This window comes from Nothoprocta perdicaria, unplaced genomic scaffold, assembly GCF_003342845.1.
Source record: "Nothoprocta perdicaria isolate Ctin4 unplaced genomic scaffold, notPer1 scaffold_2, whole genome shotgun sequence".
In the NCBI taxonomy this organism is placed as follows: Eukaryota; Metazoa; Chordata; class Aves; order Tinamiformes; family Tinamidae; genus Nothoprocta; species Nothoprocta perdicaria.
This window is the reverse complement of record NW_020455204.1, coordinates 8,165,893-8,177,429: the sequence shown is the minus strand read 5'-3', so window position 1 is coordinate 8,177,429 and position 11,537 is coordinate 8,165,893. Positions and strand designations below refer to the sequence as shown.

The 11,537-nt window shown below is 44.0% G+C and overlaps 1 long non-coding RNA gene across 1 annotated transcript; it reads left to right on the top strand.

The window, feature by feature from the left end:
- Positions 1–6,644: 6,644 nt before the first annotated feature.
- On the top strand, positions 6,645–9,547 carry LOC112945894. The gene is made up of 3 exons (XR_003249095.1): positions 6,645–6,833; positions 8,512–8,598; positions 8,947–9,547. It is a non-coding gene; the product is annotated as an uncharacterized LOC112945894 (long non-coding RNA).
- Positions 9,548–11,537: the final 1,990 nt, after the last annotated feature.

Here is an 11,537-nt window from a genome sequence, read left to right as displayed (position 1 = left end):
TCAAGGGTTATTATATTATTACCATGTAGATTTGATTGCAGAAGGAACGGACCATTTCTTCATGTGTATTACTACAGACTTGCTAATCTGTGGAGAAGTGAAAAGTTTAAAACAATCATGCATCATGTGCCTGAAAATTTGGTGCATTTAAATAAAAGTAGCATTTATTAAAAATATGCTGGTTTATTGAGGTATTGGCAGCACTAGAATTTACAGCAAATTGACTGCTTCTGTAGTTTGTGACAGTGGTTTAGAATGTAAAAGTGGTAGGCAGGGATTGCAAATCACTATTGCCTGCCTGAGGATGGGATTTAGCTTTTATAAGATAGAAATGTATTTTTTAACTAGAAATAAACATTTAGAATGGGTATTTTAATGCATATAATACAGATTAAACCCAGAAAAGATAGTCATTTATTTATGGACTTATACAGTTGAACAAATATTGAAAGAGAGATAGTAAAAATGTTGGCAAACATTACAATCATATATCAAAAAGATTTYGCAATAAAAAGATGGCTTCTGTATGCTGGTTTTCATTTTGTAGCTTGCCAGCTCTCTCAATGGAACAGCAACTACCATATTATGATTTTGAGAAATGAAGATGTAAGTTCCTCCTGACAAAGAGTTTTATCTGTACATTTTTTCTATACAAGACAATAGAGCTATACAACACAACAGGAAAAATCTACTAATTGCAAGTGAGGTGAGAAACACAGAACTGGACCGAAAGAATCTAGTCTTTCTTCAATAGAGAGAAACTAATTTGTACAAGCAGAAGTTGTAGCTCAGCTTGTTCAAGTGTGAAATTAGAGAGTTTCCTTTCCTGACTGTTGTCCCAAATTTTAAGGATTAAGTTAATTCCCACTGGCTGTTTTCTGCCTTCAGTTTTTATCATAAGTAGCATTTTAAAAAAACATCATTCTTAGGATTCAGACTTGCAGTCAGAGTCATCTCTGCAGATTTTATTGGTGTGATAAATTAAAGCAATATATTTAAAGAAAATAGGACACAATTCATCATGAGAGTGTCAGGCAAAAAAGAATTCATACATAYTCCATATAAGCCAGGAGAGTTAGGAAAATAAGGCTAGGCAAATGGAGCATTCTCCCAGAAATGGAGCACACTACTATTTATAGAGTTCAACTCCTGTTAACATGGTAGATGACTATTCTCCTCATGTGTCTCCAGCATATGAGCTGCTAGACTCTTTCCTTATTGATTCTATTGCCTATATATAAATATATAGTGGTAGCTAGAGTGTAATACTCTCCAGTGATTCATTAATTTTTACTTTATATAGCAAGAAACTTTCCATGAGAAATAGATACCAAAACTTTACCTCATCTGTTATGAAGAAGCAAGAAATACTGTGTTTGAAACAGCCTGTAAGTACGATTGCCACTAACAATTAAAAATATCATAGCACGCTTTACTGTCAAGTTAGGGTTTTAGGGGAAGAACAGGAGGAGGACTTTAGATGTGAGCACTGTAAATCCAGTAGGTCGACTTGTTTTTATAGGCTGCACAGAGAGTCAGAAACTCTGGAATACTTGTAGGGAAGAGGTCCTGTCCCCTAAAAACCTTTTCCCCTGACCATGCTACCATGCTTCTGGACCACTGTGCAASTTGTGCCACGATGGACTTGGCTTTACAGCATTAATTGAATATAAATGATGAGCACGCTGAGGTTTTAGATAGAGTGCCTTTGTCTGCTGGACCTCCCTCCGTGCCCCCCTCAGAAAAAGAGTCATATTCTGGTTGTGCAAGTCTACAGCATATCMTTTGTAGCAGAAAACCTCAGAGAGATGTAGGGCACGCTGGAATATGTGTCGTGTTGTCACAGTCCTTTTCTGGCACTTACAAAACACCTTCTGATAAAGAGGCTCCTTAGAGCATGTTAGGTAGACAGTTGCTTACTTGGCTATCTTGAATATGGGAGCATTTTTGCTATGACTTAACGACAACAGTATGATCTGTCTGTAATGCTGCATGGCAAAGCCTCTTCAGCTCTGTCATACAGACATTATTTTGCCTTCTCTTAGTGGAATTATTTACAAATTTCTATACTGAGTCCCATCAGGGAGAAATACATGATACATTTGGGCCAGTAAATCGATGTCAAGAGATGTAAATTAGGATTAATCTACCTGATATGTGAAGATGATGGAATCCAGTATTCACTGAATCAGTGAGATGCTTTGCTTTGACTTCAGTGGGTTTGGATCAGAGGTTTGTTAGCTTTTTTTCTGCATCACTCCACTTGGCCTCAAAAGAGGAAAARCTGTTTGCATTAAGTATATCAGAGAAAAGAGCCAAAGCACTGGTTTACTCATTTTCTCTGGCTTGATTTCTGCCTCTTGTGAAATGCATTTTTTTCAGTTTGAGAATAACTCATTGAGGAATATATGGACATTGATATTTTTGCTCATGTTTCTAAGAATATGTCACTGTTGCTATTTTTTGCCAAGAGGAAGGAAAATAAACAGTTCATCTTGAGCTATGCCCAAGTATTGCAGACAGCTAGTAGCCTACATGTACTGTATCAGTTTTTTTTGAAAATTAAAAACCTGTCTGAAATGATGCTTAAATTGAGATGCAAAGTATATGCTTACTGAAAAGGAGAGAGAAAGGTTCTGTTAGCTGCAATTTCAGTATAGACAAGGGTGCAGTAGAACTGTTCATTTCTTCCAGCCTCTGTACAAATATTTCTTCCACATCTCACAAGATAACTCTACCTTGACCCTGCACAAATAACCTTGACTCTACACAAACAGATGCAAATGTTTGCAAKATTTTCTTGAAATCAATGGGACTCCCCATAATAAGCCAAGGCGTGCTTGTACTTACAGATATCAGCAAGTAGGTACTTGTGAAATATCAATGTTTTGTTACTTCTGCAAATCCAAATATTTGTTTCTGACAATACATATAATTCATTGTGGTGAAAAAAATGTTATAGAGGATATTCAATGTCTCATGTGGTAGTGGTTATTGTCATACTGCAAAATTAGAAAACTTGATAGTATGTCATTTGGGAAACATTATCACAAATTTTGCCACTTTAATTTATAGTTTTGTTTTTTTTTTCATTTTGCTTAGGTTCCCATTCTTTGAGTTCTGAATTCTTGATAGGCATCTAACTGAATTGCTTTATTTTTCATTATTCTTATCATACACTGAAAAATCATTAAGAAATAAGGTATTTTTTGAGAAAATATTGTTCCTTAAACATATCCTCACCATATCCTCATCATCTTTATATATTCTTTTTCTTTATAAACACTGATTTTCCAAATTCTTTTCTTTTGAATGACTGACAATTTAAATTTTTAAAAATCATCCTTAACAATTTTGGCACAATTTGTTTTTATTACTTCTTACATTTGCTGCTGTTCCCTTTTGCATTTTCTTTCCTTTTTTTTTTTTTTTTTTTTCCATTTTCATTTTTCTTTTCCTCCATTGCCCTCTATAGGTTGATAATTAGTCTCTGCTGCAACAACGTGTAGTGTTTTCAGAGATGGTGCAGGACTGAAGGGCCGCTAATGACAAACCGCTCTGCAATAGAGCAGAGCGGGTGCTTGGCGTGACGCAGGGACCAAATTCCTCCTGAAGGAGCAATGAGGCCACGTTGGTCTTGTCCTCCCCACCTCTTATCTGCAGCATCGCCTTGAGTTAACTGCTTAGCTTTGCTATACTGTTCTATACCTTATTTTCACACTGTATTCAATAGGCATATTAGGCACACAAATATACACATATATATATATATATTTAAGAATCAAGAGCAGCATACTGCTGTCATTTTTCTGGGGTTTTTCAACTAAGGCTGAGGTGTTCAGGGTGCCCTTTCCAGACTCAGTACCCTGGCAATTTGGCCTGATTTAGAAGTGTGAGTAGTAATATTTAGTCCTGTGCTGGAGAGCTGGTTTTGTGATGTGCTGTGTACAGCGTGATTTTATTTATTTCTCTTCAACTACATATGTGCCATGCATGACAGCTGCGTAAGTCACAATCCAAGGAAAAATACGAGTTTATATGGTAAAAAGGGAGCCTGTGCTGCTTCAGAATGAGTAGTGCAGCAGCTGCTTCGAAATGCCTTCAAAGCCAGCTGAGAAGGCTGTAAATCTGCAGCACGCAGCGCAGTCGTGTTCTGCCCTCCCGCAGCCTGGAAGGGCGCGACGCGGCGYGCGCTTGGGCCAACCCCGGCAGCTCCAAAAGCCTTTTTTGCAAAATGCCCCTCTTTGTACCCGAAAGCGGGTGCTGGATTCCTGACCTGCTTTGTACTGGATTCCTGGCCTGCTTTGTGCTCAGCGATGCTCTAATCAGAAACCAAAGCGAAGCCCCCAGAGTAGGAACTAAGTTTGGGATGGCGAAGGAGCAAGGGTCGCGTTTCCTTTGCCAGCTCCCTGCGCAAACCAAATTTCACTCAAATTCCTCGAAACGCAAGGATTTATCAGTATTTATCTCTCTGCCCTTGGAATCGTGTTTCCTCTCAATTTCCCACCATTTTTCCGACCAAGGCAGCAAGTCACAGGGGGATTTTGCTGCCAGCGTGAGCAGCAGGGTGAGCAGAAGCCCCGCGTTCCTACCTCGCTCTGCTGACTATCCGGAGCAGCAGCATCTGTGTGGCCTGATGGTGCAGACCGTATAGCTGGGTATTGTGCAAGCTTCGTTTCTTGGGCAACCTGATTATTTTGTGTGTATATATGCTGTGTTAATAACACAGCCTAGAAGAAGCACCCTTTTGAGGCTCTCTTTTGAGAGTTACTTTTGAGAAATACCCAACAAGGTGGCTCTCTGGCAGAATGTCTGCAAGTCTTGCTGCACTCAAAGTCTTGAGCAAGTTTCCCTCTTCCCRAAGAAAATAAAACCATGTTTATTGTAGCAGTTTTATGTCTTAATGAAGCACACTCGGGAGCTATTCTGTGTGACATTTAAATCGTTTTTGAGCTCCAGAAAACAGGATACGGGTAGTTAAACAGGGAAGAGGAAACTGTTTTATTCGTTGATGTGAAGTTTCACTGAACAAATTGGGGTGACTTGCAGAGCATTCCTGCGTTCCGGACTGAAGCAGCGAGTCGGACGAGGATGGGTGACTGGATTACTGCTCTCAGTGGCACTACAACCACCGCTGCTCATGGCCTATTTGATGTCAAGTAGGTGAGGAGGCTCTTTGGAGTCAAGTAGCTTATTTTCCCTTATGAGAAGGGAGGCTGAAAGGTAACCCRAGCCTAGGTAAATTCCCTGCACGTCACCTAAGCTCCCAACCAACTGCCACTCTCTAGTGGGGACGCTGCTATTGAAGTGCCAAGCAAATATCTCTGCAGACTGAGGTCCCCTTGGGCACCACGATCGCTGGCAGTGCAAGGGACGCTTCTCCGCGGAGCTCCAGGAGGGATCATCTCTTCCCGGTGCTCCAACAAAGAATTAAACCTCTGCCATGGGAATTCTGCGCCGTAGGACAGAGGAGCTTCACGGCAGCTCCGAGCAGCTATCACTGGTAGCAACGTTCATTCCCGAGCAGATGGCACCAGAGCAGTCGGCAGCGGAGATGCCGCTCCTTGTGTGTCCCCGCTGTGCCGATCCCTGCGTGTCCCCACCATGCCGATCCCTGTGTGTCCCAGCCACGTCCGTGGATGAGCGCAGACTCCCTGAGCCGGCCGGCCCTGCTCCGCTTGCAGAAGGACCAGGGACTTGGCGCTGGCCCCGCTGGCAGGACAAGCAACAGGGCCGTGCGGCAGCCCTCGCGCCACCTCCCTGCTGCTGCTGCCAGCAGTGCCTCGTTTTCCATAGACACGTGGCCTCAAATTGAGGTATGAAACAGTGCAACAACTCGCTTACTTGCTCGATTGAAAACGAAGCAGCCTCTGGACTGTTAGATCCAGGGAAGGTCCCCGCAGTGAAAAGATATGGGAGAGAAAGGAAAATCACTGARGAATAACTGTTCTTAAATGGTGGTCTTGGGGATTGAAAATGTTCCATTGTGGGCTCCTCCGCTCCACGTTCAGCAGCCAAACGGCGCGGCAGGCTGGTGAAGATGCACTCGGGCTGCATTTGTGCAYGGGGGACAGAGGATTTAATCCTAGCACCTGGTGTAGTTTGCAGCCCCCATCAGAGGACTCTGCCAAGGGCCTTTGCATGCAGCCACTGCTGAAGGTTTTCCAACATTTCTGCTGTGCTACCAGCGGGATGGCAATTCCTGCAGCGCTGTTGAGGAAGACGGTTGCACGATCACTGTCGTGTGTCTCGTAGAAATGCCACAGACCTTGTGATCCAAGGCAAAGCCCCTTCCCGAGGGGCCAGAGTCCCACGAGGGCAGAGGAAACTCAGCTGGAAGAGCCGAATTTGTCCAATATCTGCAGCTCCTTGGCAGCAGCGGAAGAATCTTGTGCAAGACAGATGATATCTGCTGAAATATGTTCCTCCCTTCTCTTGCCAAGAATCTTACCCCCTCCTCATTCTGATGACAGAAGAAAGCTTGCTCTGCCGAATGCAGCTTGGGGGAGTCATTGCTTGCTGTGAAATTAATGGCTAAACTGGATTCTTACCTCCGGAATCAGCCTCTTTCCTTCATACCACAGCCATGAGGTGCAAGGAATCAGGTAGCCTTGTGCTGGGTGAGCAACAGGGCTTCTTGTCAACCTGGAGCCCCTTGGCTTTTCTTTATAATGATGATTTTTAAGCAGGTGATCAGGTCTTTGCCTCCGCCAGCCTGTTGGGCACGGATGCCTGATGCTACAGTCGCTGCGGCTGTAGTTTGGTTGTGGTTCTGCTGTTGGAACATGCGTCGCTCTCAGCTGGCGGAGATGATCGACTGCCTTGCTTCTTGGGTAATGCTTTTATGTGATACATACTGTAACAAGAAACTCTCAGGATCCTGCCAAATTCCTGCAAGCCCCTCTGCTTTCCGTTGAATGGAGGCTCTGACAGTATTTAGTGGAAATGTTAAGGTTTTCTGCCTTGCAACCTTTCAAATTCAAGAGCAGCAAAGTACAGAGAGCTTAATTTGTCATTTATTTATATGGGTCTCAAGCTGCCTTCTTGTTCTGGAGAASTTGGGCTTTCCTTTTAAAACCACAAAAGATATCTACAGTTTTGGGTCTGAAAACCAACTTTTGGGTTTAGTTAATGCAGTAACAACTGCCTGAATATAAAGAGGACATGAACAAACACCAGTGTGATCCTACCTGCGGAAGGAGTGCAGTGCCGGTGTTGTAGCCTCTATTAGTAAAATATCTCTAATTAAAGCACGAGCTGGGGAACTGATCTGAACCCAAAGGGTGCTGGGCTCGGCGAGGGAAGGTGCCGGGGACACCTGCACATGGGTTGGCCCGAAACGGGGCCGCTGGCCCATTTTGAGGCACAAAGCGCCGTCCCGGCCCTGGTTTAGCTGCATGATTACAAAAGAATTTCTTTGCACACTTCCAAGGGTGTTTCCTATTAAAACAGCGTATTTTAAACTCTATTTGTATAGCAGGCGAGGTCGCTAATTATTAAATCTCCGCACTGGGGACTGAGAGGATCTAATGTCTGTTGTTGTTGTCTAATTAAGCCCTTTTTTTTTTTTTCCCCCCAAGGCACCAGTGTAATTGGGGAGCAATAAGCTGATTTGTTTTCTTTTTTAGCAACCCAAACCCCAGATTAGGAATTTTATTACGGAGTTRGTTAGTACATAGAGAGGCAGAGGAGGGAAATGCAGGATTTTCCCCATCGCGCCCCTTCTGAGCCGTTCTTCCCCACCCCTGTGCCGGGTTCCCCAGTAACAGCCGTGATTCAGTGTGGTGGAAGCTGCACCAGCCACTGCAGCCCACTCAGGAGAGGCCTAGGACGGGGTGTCAGAGCAAGAAGCTTTGGCAGGGCTGAGAGCAGGGAAAAAGCTGATCTTTATCCTTAACATCGAAGTATCCAGAGTCGGATCCTTTCTCCGGGAGGGCTCCRTGGCCTGGAGGCCTCAGCTCGCGTGAAGCGACTCAGGTTGCAGGGGCTCTGCCGGCCGCTCGCTCCCGACCTGGTCCAGGTGTCCAGGTCCATCCCTGGGCTTACCCAGACGTGGCCCAGCACACGAGGGGTGCTCTGTGCCCAAAGGCAGGTGCCCCTGATGGCAGGAATAGTGGTGGCAAAGCGGGGTTTCTGACGCTGGAGAAAGGACCTGGTGACGGTGGTGGCCCTCGTTCGGGGCTTAGGGACCTAGGGCTTCAAGGAAGATTTAGTAGTGGTGTTAGACTGACACTAGCAGAAAAACACTGCGCCGCTTCTCAAGGAGGCTGTAGAACCGGGCGCGGTTCGTGTTGGGTTGTGCTGTCACCCTTGCAACAACCTTCACTGCTTGTATCTCGAGGGCAGGCGCGAGACCCGCGGCGTCGCTTGGAGGCTGGAAGCAAACTTAGGATAACTGAAGCCTTGTTGGCCTTTATCTTTGTGGGGTTGGGCCTGCTGTTCTATAGATCTTGACATTCCCACACTGGAAAAATAGATCTGGTTAATAAAGCTTCTTCTCATTTGCAACAGAACATTCTGAAGGAACACGCTGACGATGACCAAAATCTTGCCATTTCGGGGGTCCCCGTGGTCAGCTGGCCCAAGAAGACCACAAAGGTAACAAGGCACAATTTCCAGTCACTGCTGTGCTAAACCTTGATGTTTATTTAGCCATAACCTGACAAAGTGTTTTAAATGAGCCTTCAGCAGCTGCTAGCATTTTTAACATGACTTGTTATTTTAATGGGCTTGTAATTAGACCTTGGAGCAGAACGTAAGAGTGCCTCAGTAGGGATAAACTGTTAGACTTGCTATTTAAAAAATAATTTGTTTGGGCCTTGTTTACCTGTATGAAACTTTTAAATGTGTTGCTTGTTTACTAGTCCACAGTTAAATGTGCAAACGTTGATTTAACGTTTTACCTAAGTGTAAATGTTGTGTAAATTCTGCATGCTGGCCACGTAGGAAATGCTCTCATCTGGAGGAGAGGAGGCTTCTCCTTGGACACTGTCAGACCTGTATCCTCTGCCCAGCTCCGGCTCCGCAGCTTTGGAGGGTTGTCCCTGCGGCTTCCTTTTGCTCTCTATATGTGGCAATAATTCTCTCTGCTTTGTAGGAGCGAGGCTTGCTTCATTAATACTTGCAAAGAATTTGAAATAACTAACTAAAGAGGAATGTCAAAGAGTTATATGTTGTTTTTATCAGGGGTGTGTTTACCAAACTGCAGTTATTCAGACTGCTGTAAAAGGAGCCTGCTTATTTAGATGATGTCTCATTGCTTCTATTTTCACTGCTATTCTTCACTGAATTAATTTTATAATACATAATTTCTCAAAAAATGCTGAAAGGGTCAGTCATCATAAATCAGGCTTCTATCTGAAAATCTGTTCCTCTTTGTAAATAACTTTCAAATCATTAACTGAGTGAATTATTTTCCCTGTTTTCATTTAATTTGCTTGTGCACTTGCTGTGTATATCATCACTTGTAGCCRTAAGAATAAGCTATTTCCAAATGGAAAAAAGGAGACTGTAAACTTGAGAAAGCAGAGGCCAAAATGCATCTCGGTATCTTTTCCATCTTTAGCTGATAGCATTTTGGTGGAATTTTTCTTGTTAAGTATGTACATCTCTTCTTGATGGTAAGAAATATGCATTGTGTTTAAGACATTTAACAGAAAAGCAAAACCTTGACCCCGGAATAGGTGTCGGATGCTTTGGTTGTGCCGTTCATGTAGCAGTCCGGTGCACACGAGGCACCGAGTAGAGAACCCCCCGTGAGCGGAGGAGAGTCGAGGTGGGAAAATTAGAAAGCAACACTGAAAACCAGCTGATTTTGTTGTGCTCTGTTCTGGAGCCTGAGGCTTGTGGTAGAAGTAACGACGTGGCATTTTGGAGCTTTTGTAAGCTCTGGTATGTGTCAGTGTTCTTGTTCGCTTTATTTTGGAATCCTTGATAAACACTTCATTTTTGTGTGTTACTTCTATGCATTGGCATCCTCACTGTAATGTACGATTTATATTTTCTGTGATTTTAATCTTATCCCTCTTTGCAAAATCCATCCCGCTGGCTGCAAGATTTGGGTTTTTTGTTTGTTTCTGTTTTCCCAGTTTTTGTGCTTATTTCCTTCAGCCTTTGTGAAAGCAAAACCTTCTACAAGGCMCCATTCCCAGTGCAAAGGTACAATAACAAACACACACAGCAGCTACTAACAAACCCAAGGAAAACTCACTGTGTCAGACTTGATCCTTGAAATCTGCAGATAAAAATCATACAGAAAATAATTTCACTGCTCTCTTCCGTGTATCTTCCTTAGTGTGTAGTTAACTTGCACGACACTGTGTTTTAGTTGAAATGTATACAGGTGGATGTGGCTGTGTGTTTCCAAGAAGGCACTGGCTGTTTCCTGGCCTCGGAGGTGCTCAGAGCTGCACGGATTCCGCAGCTCCATCCCACTGGGATGCGGAGACCGAGGAGYGACCGGGCTTGGAAGATGTGTCTTAGTGTTACCTCTTTGAGCCCCAAAGTCGAATATATTGGGAAGACTCCACAGGGCTAGTCTGTGTAAAGACAAGGTTGTAGGCAGTTAAGCTGTAAGCATTAAGCAGCTGATGCGGGAGGCTATTTTAAGCAGAAGGAAACGCTCAGGGAAGGGGAAACTCTCTTTGGAATTGGTTGGTAGGTAGAGGAGTGAGGCTGCACGGCCAGAAGATTCCCTGACCATCGAGCCGGACGGTCAAACCTACCAGGGATTTGACTTTCTTGGAGTATTGCTCTTCTAGTCTGTAGTTTATATGAGGAATGCCAAATACTGAGCAATTCCTTTCCTGAGATACCAGCACTTAAAGAGAACGGCAGATGTGAYGCAGGGTGGGACCAGCTATTGCAGGACTGGTAAAGAGACGTTATAGCTGGTAGATGCATTTCCAGGGAGAGAGGGATTGTCAGATTCCAAGTTCTTAATGAAGAAGAGGAGAGGCAAACTGAAATTCAGGAGGAAAAGGCAGCAAGCCCGAAACATGGCTCTTGCTTTCTCTCAAGCGAAGGCTCCAGAAGAGATTCAGCAAGACAAGAGCAGCAGATGGAGGAGGAAGAATAAAGCCAGMACTAAATGCCAAAACATTTCAAAGGAAATGGAAATGACTCTAAAGAAAGGAGGGGAAAGGACTAAAAATGAGGAGAAAAGATGACAAGAGAGGCAAGTATCGAAAAGAGAGCAGAGGGGAAGAGCTCCTACTAAAGTAATGGAGCCCTGGAACAGGGATGGGGACTGACAAACACTTCTGAGTGACCTGAGCTGTGGAAGGGCTCGCTTGGTTCCATGGAGCTGCTTTTGGAGGAGCTTTTTGCCTTTAGCAATCTGAGTGACTTTGGAAGCAGCAAGTGATACGTTTAAAATGGAGCTGCAGTTTCTTTTAGGCACTGCTAGTGTGACGTGCCAACAGCGTGTGCTGCTCGGCGCTGCAGAACAGCTGTTTGAAGACTGTGAAATTCTGGGATTTGGGAAGGAACAGGTCCTGCCCTAATCACTGCTCATGGTGGACAAGGTAATAAAGGGG